Raw genomic sequence first — 19555 nt, 5'->3', positions numbered from 1 at the left:
TAGTTGTTTGGCTTCATTTCTAACTGCTTCCAGAGAGCCAAGGCTCAGCTCAGCACTCTGGCTACGTGTTCTATCCCTGAGGGGCTGGGAACAGGCCTGCAGCTTTATTCTCTTGCCCATTGAGTTAAGCACCTGACACAATGGAAGGCCCAAGGTGCTCCCAGTCTGCTGACAGTGATGCTCTGATGGGGGCTGCTGGCAAGAGTCCTCTGGAGGGGTGGCAATAGACCCCTGCATGCATGCATGTCAGTGAGGCAGTGAGAGGTCCCCATGTGTATGCATGCCACCAGTGGCAGGATGTGGGAGGGGTCCCTGTGTGCATGTGCCCTGGAAGAGATGATAGTGGGTCCTGTGGGGCTCCTGCATGTGCATGCTTGTGGGGTGGTGGGGATCCCTACCCATGTGTGTGCTGGTGAGGGAACAGGGAGAGGCTGTGGATAAGTGTGTGCTGGTGGGGAAGTGCTGCCGGTGGTGCAAAAAAATGCTGGCAGGGTCAAATGTGCAGGTGAGTGAGTGCTTGTGGGAGTCAATCTGTAAAAGCACATGGATGGTTAGGCGGGGTTTGCTGGCAAAAGAGCTGTGGCAGTGGCTGCTGGCAAACTGAGGCTGCCCTGCCAGCAGGTGCTGCAAGGCAAGGACCCTGGGAGAGGCCAGCAGACAGTGAGTTACTCAGGTCAGACTGCGTCCATCCCATGGGCAAGACAACCCTCCTCTGTTTGGATGCAGCTGGTAACAGACTAGAGCTACCTAGAAGAATATGGTGAGCCTTGAGTGATGAGTACCCATGGTTGTGCTTCATTGCAGCCAGCCATTCCTGCACCAAACCCTCTGGACTTCACACAGGCTGGAGTTCTGTCTCTGCCAACTCTTAAGGCAGTTCTCCCTGCCGGACCAGATGTCCAAGGGGGTCATGGGGTCTCCTGGACCTGGGATCTTGGAGGTTCATGGCAAGAGTGGGCCTATGCCTATTTCACTTATCCCTTCTCTAGGAGCCACTTAGTGTCAGAAACATGTCCTGGTGCTTGGCAACCTTGTGCAGGATTCCCAGCTTCCTTCACTTTCAGCCTGGGGCCTGCATCTTCCCTCTGTCCACACTCGATGCCTTATTTTTGAAGATCTATTTGGAGCGTGTTGGTCTACCTGATGATCTTGTCTCTCTTGGTGGGTGCATCTAGTAAGCCATCTTGGCTCTCTCCCTGCCCCACAATTTTCTGATAAGCCTAAATGAGATTCACAACTGCTAGGAAATTCTTCATCTTACGTTTCCATATCAGTCCATCAGTCGGGGTGTAAAGCTCTTTAACGAGAGGTTCTCTATCACTTGTTTGCTTGCACTTTTATTTTATCCTACTGAACAGTGATTTCCTAGCCATGTCTTTTTTTCATACAAATATTTTTAAGAGAGAAATCTTTGAATTGGCTTGCATAGAATCTTAGAGGAAGCATGATGTAGAACTTTGGCACATGCTTGTAAATTAAATAATTTTTCAAGTAGTGGAGATGCACGAACGAGGCAGTCAGAGAAGAGAGACTATGTACAAAAGAAATACAAGACCTAATATATTAACATGTCAGTATATCTACCACTTCCCCACTGCCCTCATGCCCTTGCTCCCAAGTGGAAAATTTTTCTCTTGTCTGAAATTTTCTACTTTCTTTTTTTTTTTTTCATGGACAGGAATCATTACTCCTCTGAATGCATGGACCCTGTGGAAAGAAAATTAATTTATTTACATATTCCCAAGGAAGCCCAAATGCCTGCTGTTCATTTGCTGAATGAATACATTTTGTAAAAATGGTATAGATAGTGAAGATACTATATGGCTGTATGGCTCATCACAGAACGAACATTGAAGCAGCATATTTTCTAAGATTATACTTCCCCTCCTTCATACATGCTTTTCATGTACATTATTCAAGGCGAGGTAGGACAAGGAGCCCTTCTTTCAGTAGCCCAATCTCCTTGCAGGAGTTTCCCAGCTAATCAGAATTTCAAGGAACACCTACAATGCCTCTGCTCTTTGCTCTTTTGAAGAGTTTTAACTGCTTACATTATTCCTCCACCACAGAGAAAACTCTTAGATTATATTAGAAGAAAGTATAATTTTAGACAGATATTTGAAAACAATTTTACCTCCACAAAAGAAAAAGAAAAACCTCAATGGTAGCCAGTAGAGGTAGCAGAAAAAGCATAATGCAACACTTCACCAATTTTATTAATTTATTCAATAAATATCTATTGAGTACAGATGCTCTTCGACTCATGATCAGGTTATGTCCAGATAAACTACATCCTAAGTCAAGGAGTATAAAGAATGTTTATGGTTTTCATATCGTAGTAAAGTTGTAAAGTTGAAAAATTGTAAGTTGAACCCGTCGTAAGTTGGGAACTGTCCATAATACTCTGTAATGTCCATAATACTCTGTGTGGGGACTCAAGCAAGAAAATAGTTCTGTCCTCAAAATACTTATGGCCCATTTCCACAATCTAAAATTGAAAAGCACATATGATATCAATATTAAATAGTCCAATTCAATAAACTTCATCAGCATGAAAATACCAAAAGAACTGTATTTTTCTGGGCCAAATGTTGTACAAATATATCACTATTGTAAGGGACAAAAAGTAATAACTTTTCCTTACTCATTGCTAAATTCATGACTGTGTATTAGTCTGTTCTCACATTCCTATAAAGAACTACCTGAAACTGGGTAACTTGAAAAGAAGTTTAATTGACTCAAAGTTCTGCAGGCTGTACAGGTAGCATGGCTGGGAGCCCTCAGGAAACTTACAATCATGGTGGAAGGTGAAGAGGAAGCAAGCGTTGTCCTCACATGGCAGATCAGGGAGAGAGAGAGAACAAAGGGGGAAGTGCTTCACATTTTCAAACAACCAGATCTGATGAGACCTCACTCACTATTATGAGAACAGCAAAGAGAAAATCTGCCCCCATGATCCAATGACCTCCCACTAGGTCCCTCTCACAACATTGAGGATTACAATTCAACATGTGATTTGGGTGGGGACACAGAGCCAAACCATATCATTCCCTTCCTGGCCCCTCTCAAATCTCATGTCCTTCTCACACTTCAGAACACATTCGTGCCTTCCCAACAGTCCCTCAAAGTCTTAACTCATCCCAGCAATAACTCAAAAGTCCATCACCAAAGTCTCATCTGAGACAAGGCAAGTCCCTTCCACCTATGAGCTTGTAAAGTAAAAAACAAGTTAGTTACTTCCAAGATACAATGGGATACAGGTATTGTGTAAATTCTCCTGTTCCAAAAGGGAGAAATTGGCCAAAACAAAGGGGCTACAGGACCCATGCAAGTCCAAAACCCAACAGGGAAATCATTAAATCTTAAAGCTCTGAAATTATCTCCTTTGACTCTATGTCCCAAATCCAGGCCACACTGATACAAGGGGTGGGCTCCTAAGGCCTTGGGCATCCATACCTCTGTGGTTTTGCAGGGTATAGCTCTCTCAGATGCTTTCATGGGCTAGCATTGAGTGCCTTCATCTTTTCCAGGTGCATGATGCAAGCTGTAGGTGGATTTACCATTCTGGGGTCAGGAGAACAGTGGTCCTCTCCTCACAGCTCCACTAGGCAGTGGCCCAGTGGGGACTCTGTGTGGGGGGTCTGACCCCACATTTCCCTTCCCCAGTGACCTAGTAGAGGTTGTCCATGAGGACTTGGCCCCGGCAGCAGACTTCTGCCTGGACATCCAGACTTTCAATATATGCTCTGAAATCTAGGCACAGGCTCCCAAGTTTCAACTCTTGCCCTTTGTGTACCCACAGGCCCAAGTCTACCTGGAAGCCACCAAGTCTTGGGGCTTGCACCCTTGGAAGCAATGTCTTAAGCTGTACCTTGGCCCTTTTTAGCCATGGCTGGAGCTGGAGCTGCCATAATGCAGAATATCATGTTTGCCTGCACAGAGCAGAGGGGCCTGTGCATTTTTTTCTTCTAGGCCTCCAGGTCTGTGATGAGAGGAACCATTTTTTTCTTCTAGGAAACCATTTTTTTTCTTCTAGGCCTCCAGGCATGTGATGAGAGGATCTGCCATAAAAATCTCTGAAATGTCATAGAGGCATTTTCCCCATTGTCTTGGCTATTAACATTTGGTTCCTCTTTGCTTATGCAAATTTTTGCAGCAGGCTTGAATGCCTCCCCAGAAAATGGTTTTTTTTTCTACCACGTGGTCAGGCTGCAAATTTTCCAAATTTTCATGCTCTGCTTTGCTTTTTAATATAAGTTCCAATTTCAGACCATCTTTTCACAAATGCATATGAATGTATGCTATTAGAAGGAGTCAAGTCACATCTTGAATGCTTTGCTGCTTATAAATTTCTCCCACCAGATACCCTAAATCATCTCTCTCAAGTTCAAGTCTCCACAGATCCCTAGAGCGGGGCACAATGCCAAAGTTTATTTGCTAAAGCATAGCAAGAGTGACCTTTACTTCAGTTCCCAATAAGTTCCTCATGTCAATCTGAGACCTCAGCCTGGACTTTACTGTAGGTATCACTATCAGCATTTTGGTCACAACAATTTAACAAGTCTCTAGGAATACCAAACTCTCTTTCATCTTCCTGTCTTCTTCTGAGTCCTCCAAATTGTTCCAACCTCTGCTGGTTACCCAGTATCAAAGTCACTTCTACGTTTTCAGGTATCTTTATAGCAATGCCCTACCTCTCTGGTACCAATATTCTGTATTAATCCACTCTCACATTGCTATAATGAACTACCTGAGACAGGGTAATTTATAAAGAAAAGGGTTTTATTTGACTCACAGTTCTGCAGGCTGTACAGGTAGCACGGCTGGAAGGCCTCAGTAAGCTTACAATCATGGCAGAAGGCAAATAAGAAGCAAGCACTGTCCTCATATGGTGGAGAAGGAGAGAGAGTGAAGGGGGAACTGCTACACACTTTCAAACAACTAGACCTCATGAGAACTCACTCACTATGACGAGAACAGCAAAGGGAAATGTATTAGTCCATTCTCACACTGCTATGAAGAAATACCTGAAACTGGGTAATTTATAAAGGAAAGAGGTTCTTTTGACTCATGGTTCTGCATGGCTGGGGAGACCTCAGTAAACTTATAATCATGGTAGAAGGAAGGAAACATGTCCTTCTTCACATGGTGACAGGAGAGAGAAATGCCAAGCAAAGCAGGGGAAAGCCCCTTAGAAAACCATCAGATCTCATGAGAGTTCACTCACTATCACAAGAACACCATAGGACAATGAATTTATTTAGTAAGAGTTTTACATGCCACAAAGCCTTCAGAAATGAAAAACCAACCCCCTAAGGAGGTACAAAAGCTTATAAACCATCTTTTAAAAAATAATTTTTATTTTTATATTTTTAGATACAAAATTTCTCTGCTGACTGAACCACAGTTACTGCTTCTATTCACATTTCATTGGCCCAGGCAGGTAGAGGGCCGCAGCTAATTTCAAGGACAATGGGACAATGCAATTCTATCAGATACCTTGAAGGAGGAGAACTGAACTATTTGTTTACAGCCTTAATAATACACTTTCCAAAGCATATTTCAGAAAAGCTAGAAAACTGAAAGTCTCCTAAAACCATTAAAGTAATACCAGTGACAAGAAATTTGAAGAATTCAGTTTCAGGTGTCTTCAATGGGAAGTTTTAACCAGTAGTCAACAAATAATTTTTTTCATCTGTTACAAATTCATCACAATATAACTGGCTAGCCATATGCAAAGGATTAAAACTGGACCCCATACTTATACCATATACAAAAATTAACTCAAGATGGATTAAAGACTTAAATGTAAAACTCAAAACTATAGAAACCCTAGAAGAAAATCTAGGCAATGTAATTCAGGACATAGGCACAGGCAAAGATTTCATGATGAAAACACCAAAAGCAATTGCAACAAAAGCAAAAATTGACAAATGAGGTCTAATTAAACTAAAGAGCTTCTGCACAGCAAACGAAACTATCAACAGAGTAATCAAACAACCTACAGAATGGGAGAAAATTTTTGCAAACTATGCATCCAACAAAGGTATACTAGCCAGCATCTATAAGGAACTTAAACAAATTCACAAGAAAAACAAACAGCTCCATTAATATGTGGGCAAAGGACATGAACAGACAAAAGAAGACATACATGTCCCCAACAATCATATGACAAAAATGCTCAACATCACTGATTAAAGAATGCAAATCAAAACCACAATAAGATACCATGTCACAGCAGTCAGAATGGCTATTATAAAAAGTTAATAAATGACAAATGTTGGCAAGGTTGTGGAGAAAAAAAAGAACACTTATACACTGTTGGTAGTAGTTTAAATTAACTCAACCATTGTGGAAGACAGTGTGGCGATTCCTCAAAGACCTAAAGATAGAAATATCATTTGACCCAGCAATTACATTACTGGGTGTATACCCAAAGGAATATAAATTATCTTACCAGAAAGACACATGCACACAGAATTTTATTGCAGCACTATTCACTATAGCAAAAACATGGAATCAACCTAAATACCTATTGATGATAGACTGGATAAAGAAAATGTGGTACATATACACCATGGAATACTATGAAGCCATAAAAAGGAATGGAATCTTGTCCTTTGCAGAGGCATGGATGGAGCTGGAGGCCATTATCCTTAGCAAACTAATGCAGGAACAGAAAACCAAACACTACATGTTCTCACTTACAAGTGGGAGCTAAATGATGAGAACACATGGACACATAGAGGGGAACAACACACTCTGGGGTCTATTAGAGGGTGGAGGGTGGGAGGAGGGAGAGGATCAGGAAAAATAACTAATGAGTACTAGGCTTAATACCTAGGTGATGAAGTAATCTGTACAGCAAACCCCCATGACATAAGTTTACCTATATGACAAATCTGCACATGTACCCCTCAACTTAAATGTTAAAAAAAAATTATGCCAATAAAACAAATGGGGGAATATACTCTGAATTACCTTATAAGGTTAGTATAACCTTGATGTCTAAGATAATTCAAAGGAAATACAAGAAATAATAATTAAAGGTAAATCTTATTCATTAATATAGATACAAATATCCTGGACAAAATATTATATTCGATCAAACAATATTTGAAAATACACTACATCAGCCTATAGTGTTTATATCCCAGGAATGAAAGTACAGTAAAACATGAGAAACCAATTTATATAATCCACCACATTAACATATTAAAAAGGATATATATATATATATATACACACACACATATATTGTATATATACTCACCTCAATAGATTTGGAAAAATCTATGCTATTTAACATCCATTATCTTTTTTTAATCATCTTTACTGAACAAGAGCAAATGCATTTTTGAAACATTTTTACTGAATAAGAGCAAACGTAAATCATACTCAATGGTAAATTCAGATTCCAACTTTATCCTTGGTATCAGAAGTAAGACAAGGATATCTCCTATCATTACATCCATCCTTTATTTTATCAGATGCCTTGGTCAGTGAAACAGAACAAGAAAAAAAATAAAAGCTATTAGTCTAGGAAAGGAAGAATCATACTATCATTTTTCACGGATGACACTGTGCATTTAGAAAATCAAGAAAAGGATTAGAAACAGCTGCAGTATGCAGCACTTATGGGAAGAAATTAAAAGGGGTGAGTGAATCCAGTATCTTCAACTGAAATAGCCAGGTTCTCACTTTGGGACTGACTAGGCAAACAACTCGACCCACAGAGAATGAAGAAAAGCAGGGAGCAGGGTGATGGCCCACCTGGGAGTGGCACAGAGCCAAAGGAACCTCCACCCAAGCCAAGGGAAGCAGTGACTGATAGTGCAACCCCACCTGAGAAACCACACTTTTCCCACAGATCTTTGCCACCTGCAGGTCAGGAGACCCCCTCAAGAGCTCATGCCACCAGGGCCTTGGGTCAGATACACAGAGCTGTGTGGAGTCTCAGCAGAGCAGCTGCTTAGGCATATACAAAGACACAGGAGTTTTACATACTCTGGCCCTGGGATCCCTGGCAAGGTGGGAAATCTGTCCATACATATCCCTAGAAAGGGAGCTGAATCCAGGGAGCCAAGCAGCATCTTTCTCTGGGCCCCACTTCCATGACATGTCACAAGTTAAGACCCACTGGCTTGGAATTCCAGCCAGCCAATGGGAACAAGCTGGAATCGCCTGAGATGGGTCTGAGTTCCCAGGGGGAGGGGCAGCTGCCATCTCTGTGGTTTGGTAGTCTCAGCTGTTCCAGCCTGTTGGCTTTGGAGATGGTCCAGATGAGGAAGAGTCCCTTACAATGCAGTACAGCTGTTTTGCCAGATTGTGGCCAGACTGCTTCTTTAAGTGGGACCTCAATCCATTCCTCCTCACCGGGCAAGACCTCCCTGTGGGGGCTTCAGCCACTCCAGCCAGAGTTCTATGGACAGAATTCTTATCTCTGGGACAGAGCTCCCAGCACAAGGGGCAGCCACTACCTCTGCAATTTGGTCACCTCAGCCATTCCAGCCTGCTGGCATTGGAGAATACAAATGGTCTGGATGAGGAAGGGTCCCCCAAAACATGGTACACTTGCTCTACCAAAAAGCAGCCAGACTGGTTCTTCAAGTGGGTTTCTGATCTTGTTCTTCCTGACTGGATGAGACCTCTCAATTGGGGTCTCCAGCCACCTCCTACAGGTGCGTTCAGGGCAGTGACAGATCAGTACACCCCTGGGACAAAGTTTCCAGAGGAAGGAGCTGGCTACCACCTTTGCAGTTTCACAGCCTTCACTGGTGAAACCTCCAGGTATGGGAAAAACCAAGGCAACTAGGGTCTGGAGAGAACTCTCAGCAAAAAACAGCAGCCCTACAGTAGAGTGACCTGACAGTTAAAAAACAAACAAACAAACAAACAAACAGAAAACAACAATATCAACAAAAAAGACCCCACAGAAACCTCACTCAAAGGTCAACAACCTTAAAGAACGAAGGTAAATAAGTTCACAAAGATGAGAAAGAATCAACGCAAAAACACTGAAAAATAAAAAAGCCAGAGTGCTTCTTCTCCTCCAAATGACCACAACACCTCTCCAGCAAGGCTACAGAGCTGGAGTTGAGGCTAAAAAGGCTGAATTGAAAGAAGTAAGCTTTAGAAGGTGGGCAATAACAAACTTTGCTGAGCTAAAGGAGCATGTTGTAACCCAATGCAAAGAAGCCAAGAATAATGATAAAACAATACAGGAGCTGATAGCCAGAATAGCCAGTTTAGAGAAAAACATAACTGACCTGATAGAGCTGAAAAACATGAGAACTTCACAATGCAATCACAAGTTTCAATAGCAGAATAGATCAAGTGGAGGAAAGAGTCTTAGAGCTTGAAGACTAGATAGTCCTGAAATAGGACAAGCAGACAACAATAATAAAAAAAAAAAGAATGAAAAGGAATGAACAAAACCTCTGAGAAATATGAGATTATGTAAAGAGATCAAACCTACTACTCATTGGGGTACACTAAGGAGACTTGAAAAATGGAATCAAGTTGAAAAACACTTCAGGATGTCAACCAGGAGAACTTCCCCAACCTAGAAATACAGGCCAACATTCAAATTCAGGAAATACAGAGAACCCAAGTAAGATACTCCATGAAAAGATCAATCCCAAGACACATAATTTGCAGATTTTCCAAGGTCAAAATGAAAGAAAAAAAATGTTAAGGCAATTCAGAAAGAAAGGCCAGGTCACCTACAAAGGTAAACCCATCAGACTAACAGCAGACCTCTCAGTGGAAGCCCTACAAGAAGACAGGGGGCCAATATTCAACATTCTTAAAGAAAAGTATTTCCAATGCAGAATTTAATATCTAGCAAAACTAATCTTCATAAGCAAAGGAGAAATAAGATCCTTTTCAGACAAGCAAATGCTTAGGAAATTCATCACCATTAGGCCTGCCTTGCAAAAGCTCCTGAAGGAAGCACTAAATATGGAAAGGAAAAACCATTACCAGCCACTACAAAAACACACTGAAGCATACAGACCAGTGACACAGTGAAGCAGCCACATAAGCAAGTTGGCAAAATAACCAGCTAGCATCATGATGACAATTAAATTTACACATAACAATGCTAACCTTAAATGTAAATGTGCTAAACGCCCCAATTAAAAGACACAGAATGGCAAGCTGGATAAAGAGCCAATACCCAGTGGTATGCTGTCTTCAAGAGACCCATCTCACATGCAAAGACACACATAGGCTCAAAATAAAGAGATGAAGGAAAATTTACCAAGAAAATGGAAAACAGAAAAAAGCAAGGGTTGCAATCCTGGTTTTTGACAAAAGAGAATTTGAACCAACAAAGATCAAAAAAGACAAATAAGGGCATTACATAATGGTAAAGGGTTCAATTCAACAAGAAGAGCTAGCTATCCTAAATATGCACTCAATGCAGGAGCATTCAGATTCATAAAGCAAGTTCTTAGAGACCTGCAAATAGACTTTGACACCCACAAAGTAATAGTGGAAAACTTCAACACCTCACTGACAATATCAGGCAGATCATTGAGAGAGAAAATTAACAAAGATATTCAGGACACAAACTTAGCTCTGGATCAAGTGGATCTGATAGATATCTACAGAACTCTCCACCCAAAAACAACAGAATATATATTCTCATAGCCACATGGCACTTGCTGTAAAATTGATTGCATAATTGGAAGTAAAACACTGCTCGATGAATGCAAAAGAACTGAAAAAACAGTCTCTCAGACAACACAATCAAATTAGAACTCAAGATTAAGAAATTCACACAAAACCACAAAACTGAATGGAAATTGAACAACCTGCTCCTGAATTACCATTGGGTAAATAAAGAAGTTAAGGCAGAAACCAAAAAGTTCTTTGAAACTAATGAGAACAAAGAGATGATGTACCAGAACATCTGGGACACAACTAAAGCAGTGTTAAGAGAAAAATTAATAGCGCTAAAATGCCCACATCAAAAAGCTAGAAAAGTCCCAAGTTAACAACCTCACATTTCAACTAAAACAGCTAGAGAACCAAGAGCAAACAAACCCCAAAGCTAGCAGAAGACAAGATCAGAACTGAACTGAGGTAGATAGAGATATAAAAAACCGTTCAAAAAATCAACAAATCCAGGAGCTGTTTTTTTTTTGAAAAAAAATCAATAAAATAGATAGACCATTAGCTAGACTAATAAAGAAGAAATGAGAGAAGAATCAAATAAATGCAATCAGAAATGATAAAGGAGATATCACCACTGACCCCACAGAAATACAAACAAGCATTAAAGAATACTAAAAACACCTCTGTGCACATAAACTAGAACATCTAGAAGACATGGATAAATTCCTGGACACATACAACCTCCCCAGACTGAACCAGGAAGAAATTAAGTCCCTGAATAGACCCATAATGAGTTCTGAAATTAAGGCAGTAATAAATAGCCTACCAACAAAAAAATAAAAACAAAAACAAACAAACAAACAAACAAACCAAAAAAGCCCAGGACCTGACATATTGACAGATGAATTCTGTCAGAGGTACAAAGAAGATCTGATACCATACCTACTGACATGATTTCAAAAAAATGAAAAGAAGGGACTCCTCCATAACTCATTCTATGAGGCCAGTATCATCCTGATATCAAAACATGTCACAGATATAACCAAAAAAGATTTTAGGCCAATATCCTCGATGAATATTGATGCAAAAATCCTCAATAAAATACTGGCAAACTTAAACCAGCAGCACATCAAAAAGCTTATACACCATGATCAGGTTGGCTTCACCCCCAGGATGCCAAGTTGGTTCAACATATGCAAATGAATAAATGTGATTCATCACATTAAACAGAACTAAAGCAATAATCACATTATCTCAATAGATGCAGAAAAGGCCTTCAATAAAATTCAACCTATCTTCAAGTTAAAAACTTTCAATAAACTAGGTATTGAAGGAACAGACCTCAAAATAATAAGACCCATATATGACAAACCCATAGCCAATATCATATTGAATGGGAAAAAGCTGATATCATTCCCCTTGAAAACCAGCACAAGACAAATATACCCACTCTCACCACTCATATTCAACATAGTATTGGAAGTTCTTGTCAGGGCAATCAGGCAAAAGAAGGAAATAAAAGGTATTCAAATAGGGAGAGTGGAAGTCAAATCTTCGTTTGCAGATGACATGATTCTATATGTAGAAAATCCCATCATCTCAGCCCAAAACCTTCTTAAGCTAATAAGTAACTTCAGCAAGTCTCAAGATACAAAATCAATGTTCAAAAATTGCTAACATTCCTATACACAAACAACAGGCAAGCAGAGAGCCAAATCATGAATGAATTCTCATCCACAATGGCTACAAAAAAATAAAATACCTAGGAATACAGTTAACAAGGAAATTGAAGAACTTCTTCAAGGAGAATTACAAACCACTGCTCACAGAAATCAGAGACGATACAGTCAAATGGAGAAACAATCCATGGTCATGGATAGGAAAAATCAATATTGTGAAAATGGCCATACTGCCCAAAGTAATTTATAGATTCAATGTTATTCCCATTAAACTACCATCAACATTCTTCACAGAATTAGAAAAAAACTATTTAAAAATTCATGTAGATCAAAAAATGAGCCCAATTAGCCAAGATAATCCTAAGCAATAAGAACAAAGCTGACGGCATCATGCTACCTGACTTCAAACTGTACTGCAAGGTTACTATAACCCAAACAGCATGGTACTGGCACAAGAACAGATACATAGACCGATGGAACAGAATAGAGAACTCAGAAATAAAACCGCAAACTTACAACCATCTGATTTTTGCCCCTGACAAAAACAAGCAATGGGGAAAGTACTCCCTATTTAATAAATGATGCTGAGAGAGCTGGCTAGCCATATGCAGAAAATTGAAACTGGACCCCTTCCTTATACCATATACAAAAATTAACTCAAGATCGATTAAAGACTGAAATGTAAAACCCCAAACTATAAAAACCCTAGAAGAAAATCTAGGCAATATCATTCAGGACAGAAGAATGGGCAAAGATTTCATAACCAACATGCCAAAAGCAATTGCAACAAAAGCAAAAATTGACAAATGGAATCTAATTGAACTAAAGAGCTTCTGCACAACAAAAGAAATTATCATCAGAGTGAAGAGACAACCTACAAAATAGGAGAAAATTTTTGCAATGTATCCATCTGACAAAGGTCTAATATCTAGAGTCTACAAGGAACTTAAATTTACAAGAAAAAAACAAACAACCTCATTAAAAAGTGGGCAAAGGACACGAACAGACACTTCTCAAAAGAAGACATACATGTGGCCAACGAACATTAAGAAAAGCTCAACATCACCAATCATTAGAGAAATGCAAATCAAAACCACAATGAGATATCATCTCACACTAGTCAGAATGGTGATTATTAAAAAGTCAAAAACAACAGATGCTGGAGAGGCTGTGGAGAAAAAGAAATGCTTTTACACTGTTGGTGGGAGTGTAAATTATTTCAACTTTTTTTTTTTTTTTTGAGACGGAGTCTCGCTCTGTCACCCAAGCTGGAGTGCATTGGCGATCTTGGCTCACTGCAAGGTCTGCCTCCCAGATTCATGCCATTCTCCTGCCTCAGCCTCCTGAGTAGCTGGGACTACAGGTGCCTGACACCATGCCTGGCTAATTTTTTGTGTTTTTAGTAGAGACAGGTTTTCACCGTGTTAGCAGGATGGTCTCAATCTCCTGACCTCGTGATCTGCCTGCCTTGGCCTCCCAAAGTGCTGAGATTACAGGCATGAGCCACCACACCTGGCCAATTAGTTCAACTATTGTGCAAAACTATTGTGCAAAAACAGGGTGGCAATTCCTCAAAGACCTAGAGACAGAAATACCATTCGACCCAGCAATCCCATTACTGGGTATATACCCAAAGGAATATAAATCATTCTATTATAAAGATATATGCACGTATATGTTCATTGCAGCACTATTCACAATAACAAAGACATGGAATCAACCTGAATGCCCATAACTGATAGACTGGATAAAGAAAATGTGGTACATACACACCATGGAATACTATGCACCCATAAAAAGAAATGAGAGCATGTCCTTTGCAGGGACATATATGGAATTGGAAGCCATTATCCTCAGCAAACTAATGCAGGAACAGAAAACCAAACACCACATTTTCTCACTTATAAGTGGGAGCTGAATGACGAGATCACATGGACACATAATGGGGAACACCATCACTGGGGCCTGTTGAAGGTGGGAGTTGTGGGGACGGAGAGCATTAGGAAAAATAGTTTATGCATGCTAGGCTTAATACCTAGGTGATGGGATAATCTGTGCAGCAAACCACCATGGCATACGTTTACCTATGTAACAAACCCGCATATCCCGCACATGTATCCCAGAGCTTAAAGGTTGAAGGAAAAAACAAGAAAGAAAATCAAGAAGAATCTATAGCTAAATTATTAGAATTAAGAGTTTAGAAAGTTTGTAGAATACAAATGTATATAAAAAATTGCATTTCTATTTACCTGTGTAGGGAAGGAAAACTATCTTTTCCTTCTACCCTTCTGAGTTCTTGATTGTGGCCTCTGTAATAGAAGACAGAGAAAAGCATACAAAAGACAAAAGAGAAGCATACACATTTTAAAAATATAAGCTTTACATGCCGTGAGAGCTTTAATAAGGAAATGAAGACCCAAATAAGTGATTAAACCTGAGTGTTTTTAACACTATATTTGATGAAGAGTGGAGAGTCACAAAGAAATATAAGACAAAGGGGGTATGAGCTAAGGGTAGTAAAGTGGAGGACACAGCAAAAATTTTGTTCATATTTCCCTCTGTGTCCTTTTGTCTTCACAAATAAGAATGCTTCTTTCCTTAGAATATAGGGAGGTGAAGGGGGAAAATAACCCCATAGGCCTTTTTTTTTTTTTTTTTTTTTTTTTTTTGAGACGGAGTCTTGCTCTCTCCACTAGGCTGGAGTGTAGTGGTGTGATCTCGGCTTGCTGCAGCCTCCGCCTTCTGGGTTCAAGTGATTCCCCTGCTTCAGACTCCCAAGTAGCTGGGACTACAGGTGCATGCCACCACACCCAGTTAATTTTTTGTATTTTTTAAATAGAGATGGGGTTTCACCATGTTGGCCAGGATGGTCTCAATCTCCTGACCTCATGATCCACCGGCCTTGGCCTCCCAAAGTGCTGGGATTATAGGCGTGAGCCACCATGCCTGGTCCCCCATAGTTTCTTAGTTGGAATGGACCCCTATAACAAAAAACAGATTAACAGGAGTAAAACAAATGGAAGTATGTTAACATGTATATTTCATATATACATGGGGAGACAACTGGGGAATGAATAGTTCTCGGAGAGATGTCTTTAAATTACAGCTTATATAGCATCTTCAATAAAGAACAGTCAATTTTTAGAGAAGTGACAAAACAAATGAAAAGGACTTTGACAGTAACTTGGGAGAAGGCAAATAAATGGCAGATAAAGGCGAATTAATAAAGCTTGTTAATGTAGATTTCTCTAGTACCATCTACAGGCCAATGAGGGTCTAAAGCTGTCTCTGGCAGTTAATCTTTTTCTTCCTGGCAGAAGGCAAGGATACCTTTAGTCTTTGTAAGTCTTCATCCTGCTTTTAAGCAAATAGAGGGAGGGCAGAGAGCTTTCCTGCATCTGCTGCTTCTTAATCATCTTCAGCTCAACAATTCTTCATATTTTGGGGTGACATATTCTGTTCTTCCACAGAGGGTTCCTCTCACAGGAGGGTTTTATGACCTGCTTCAGGAAACAGTCAGAAAGTCCACACCACACACGCCATTTCTCAAATTTTTTCAGCTTAAAATATTCAATAAGACAAAATGTCAAATTTTGGAGTAACATGTCCTGAACTACATCATGAGCATTTAGATAATAAATATTATTACAGTAATATAATGGAATATCACTCAAGAATAAAAAGAATAAACTCCTGAAACATGAAACAACATTGCCGAATCTCAAAAATGTTATCCTGAGTGAAAGAAGCTAAACCCAAAAGAGTGCCATATTAGTTATATATTGCTGCATAATATTACCAAGACATTCAGTGACTTAAAGCAACATTTATTATCTCAGTTTCTCTGGGTCAGGAGTCTAGCAGCGGCTTAGCTGGATGGTTCTAGCTCAGTGTCTCTCATAAAGTTGCAATGAAGGTTCATCTAGAGCTTTCAGTCATCTGAGACATGATGGGGGTGAAGGATCTGCTTCCATTTTTAATTACATATATGGCAATTGGCAGTAGGCTTCAGTTCCTTGCCACATGTGCCTCCCCATGGGGCTTCTCAGGGCATAGCTTCACCAAGAACAAGTGATCCAAGAGAGTGAGAGTGAAAGAGACTGAGATGGAAGCAACTGTGTTTTAATAACCTAATCTCAGAAATGATATACAATCACTTCTGCTGTATGTGACTGGTCACACAGACCAACACTGGTACAATGTCGGAAGGGGCTACACAAAGATATGAATACCAGAAGCCAGGGATAATTTTGGATCATCTTGGATACTGGCTATCCCAAGGGCATAGTGTATGATTATATTTATATAAAATTCTTAAACAGGCAAAACTAATCTAAAGCTGGTGAAAGCTAACAGATTAGTGGTTGCACAGTGATGGTAGTTAAGGGTGAATGTTTAAAAAGGGGCATAAGGGAAGATCTAAATTTCTATAGAATATTTATATAGAAATGGGATACTGGTTACATGGGTGCATATACTTGTCAAAATTCATTGAATAAAACATTTAAAATGGATTCATCTTATTTACTTATTTATTTATTTTTTGAGACGAGGTCTTACTCTGTCACCCAGGCTGGAGTGCAGTGGCACAATCTCAGCTCACTGCAACCTCCGCCTCCTGGGTTCACGTGATTCTCTTGCCTCAGCCTCCTGAGTAGCTGGGATTACAGGCGCTTGCCACCACGTCTGGCTGATTTTTATATTTTTAGTAGACATGGGGTTTCACCATGTTGGCCAGGCTGGTGTTGAACTCCTGACCTCAGGTAATCCACCCACCTCAGCCTCCCAAAGTGCTGGGATTACAGGCTTAGGCCACCATGCCCAGCTGATGCATCTTATTTATATAAATTATATCTCAAAAGTTGATTTTTTAAAAAATAGAAAATGGAATTCAAATAAAGATACCATTTATAATAGCATACAAATCAAAGCACTTAGAGATATAGAAAAATAGAATTCAAATAAAGATACTATTTACAGGCCAGGTGGAGTGGCTCACACTTGTAATCCCAGTACTTTGGGAGGCTGAGGTGAGATCAGGAGTTCAAGACTAGCCTGAACAACATGGTAAAACCTTGTCTCTACTAAAAATACAAAAATTAGCTTGGGTGTGGTGGTGCATGCCTGTAGTCCCAGCTACTTGGGAGGCTGAGGTGGGAGGATCACTTGAACCCAGGAAGTAGAGGCTGCAGTGAGCCAAGATTGCACCACTGGACTCAGCCTGGGCAACAGAGTGAGACCCTGTCTCAAAATAATATATACTATTTACAATTGCATAAAAATCAAGGCACTCAGAAATATATTTGATAACCTAATTAGTAATCAAGGAAATAAACATTAAACATCACAATAGTCAACAGATTAACACACACTGAAAGTCTGACAATTCAGACCGGTGATGACATGGAGCAACAGGAATTCCCAGGTACTGCTGGAGGGAAGATAAATTGGTCTAGCCACTTTTGAAACAATTCGGCATTCTCTAGTAAAATTGAAATTGTATCCTACTACTGGTGATATACCTGAGAGAAATTCTTTCATGTGTGCACTTGAATACAGAGTATTTAAGCAGTATTGTTCATAAAGCCAATAACTGGAAACAATCTACATGTACTCAATAGTACACCAGACAAACAAATTGTGTTGCATCCAGAAAATACAAAAAGGAAAACCGGGGAGAATGGCTATATCCAACTGTCACAAGCACTGTTAAGCTAAAGAAGACAGTCACAAAAGACACCAACAATATGATTTTATTCATGTCAAAGTTCAAAAGCAAGGCAAGCCAAACTATGTCATGTAGGAATCCATACTCAGGTTGAAAATCTGTAAAGAAAATGAAGAAAATAATCATCACAGATGGCTAGACCATGGTTGTCACTGGGAGAACGAGAGAAGAATGTGATGGCAAGGGGGACCATAGTAGGGTACTTAGGTGTAGGCATTGTTTGATTATTATTATTAACACAGGTGGTAAAAATAACAGAACTCAGGTATCCTACTAGTTTTAAACAAGTGTTTGATATATAATTACTTTATAAACTTTGTGTATTTTTCTTATTACCCTTGACTCCATCTCCCTTTATTTTTTTTCCAAGCAGTTGAATGAGGCACAAGGTGGTAACCAGCAGTGCATACTCACACAGACCTGCTGCTCCTGCTGCCACTGACATGCCCACAAAGTCTGAGCAGAGGTGGCTGTGCCCAGCCCTCATCTTCAAAATCACTGAGGCCTCCTCTAATAGCATCCTTGTGAGGTGCTGCCTCAGGGCCCTCAATCTTGGACTGTGATTTAGTGAGTATTTTCTGAACACAACATATTTTGTCTCCTAGGTTAAAGGGGGTGGATTTAGATAAACACATTATAAATTGTGACAGAAAGAGCGCCTAGGATTGCTAGAAGAAATAAGCCAGCAATGCCTGCTATCTGGCATCACCAACAAAAATGCTGGAACTAACATGGTTGATGTCTTATCACACCAATGTCCTTACATATTAACTCTTTCTTTCTCCTGTAATAGTGCCTCCTCATAATGAGGCTCAGGCATGAGTTCCTGGGAGCTGGACTGGAGGACTGAGTCAGGACTGAAATAACTGACTTTGTTTTCGGAAACAATCTACATGTACTCAATGGTACACTAGACAAACAAATTGTGTTGCATCCAGAAAGTATAGAAAGGAAAACGAAGGGAGAATGGCTATATCCAACTGTCACAAACAATGTTAAGCTAAAGAAGACAGTCACAAAAGATACCAACAATATGATTTTATTATTGGATTGTGATAAGATTGTCCTTTTCCCTCAGATCCTGTCCACTGCCCTTGGCCATGTTCTATCCATATGACTCTTTTTCCCTCATGGAAAGTCCTTCCCAGGAGGCAAATCAAACTCTCATATAAGGAGATATTTCTCTGACTGCCTCCTCAGGATTCCAGACATTCCCAAGCATGTATAAATCCTAGAAAGAAAGGAGGAGCTGAGGACAAAACTTGGGTTCATCTTGCCAAGTTATAACAATTCTACTTGGACACTGTGATGGTGAGGTGCAGTGTTTATAGCCCACCTAGATTATTGTTTTTGATTGTAGCAGCCTATGGGGAAGGTTGCTGTAGAAGCAGACCTATATATTTTTTTCAGATATCGTCAGAAATGAATACATATATGAGGGTCGTGGCAGAGAGACTTGAGGAAATATGGTATCATTAGTGGAAATTTCTGAATGCATAGTGAAAGGCTTAATAAATAGACTTTA

At 40.0% G+C, this 19555-nt stretch overlaps 1 long non-coding RNA gene across 1 annotated transcript in view; it reads right to left on the bottom strand.

The window, feature by feature from the left end:
- The window catches only part of LOC129023796 (uncharacterized), a 49604-nt gene that overhangs the window by 14614 nt on the left and 15435 nt on the right, over nucleotides 1-19555 (bottom strand). Inside the window, exons 3-4 of the long non-coding RNA XR_008496928.1 lie at nucleotides 15633-15805; nucleotides 14552-14611 (exon numbers count right to left, since the gene is read on the bottom strand). This is a non-coding gene — a long non-coding RNA (uncharacterized LOC129023796). The remainder of the gene's footprint in view (nucleotides 1-14551; nucleotides 14612-15632; nucleotides 15806-19555) is intronic.

Source organism: Pongo pygmaeus, chromosome X, assembly GCF_028885625.2.
Source record: "Pongo pygmaeus isolate AG05252 chromosome X, NHGRI_mPonPyg2-v2.0_pri, whole genome shotgun sequence".
Lineage (NCBI taxonomy): Eukaryota > Metazoa > Chordata > Mammalia > Primates > Hominidae > Pongo > Pongo pygmaeus.
The sequence above is the reverse complement of the archived record's forward strand: the minus strand, read 5'-3'. Positions and strand labels throughout refer to the sequence as shown.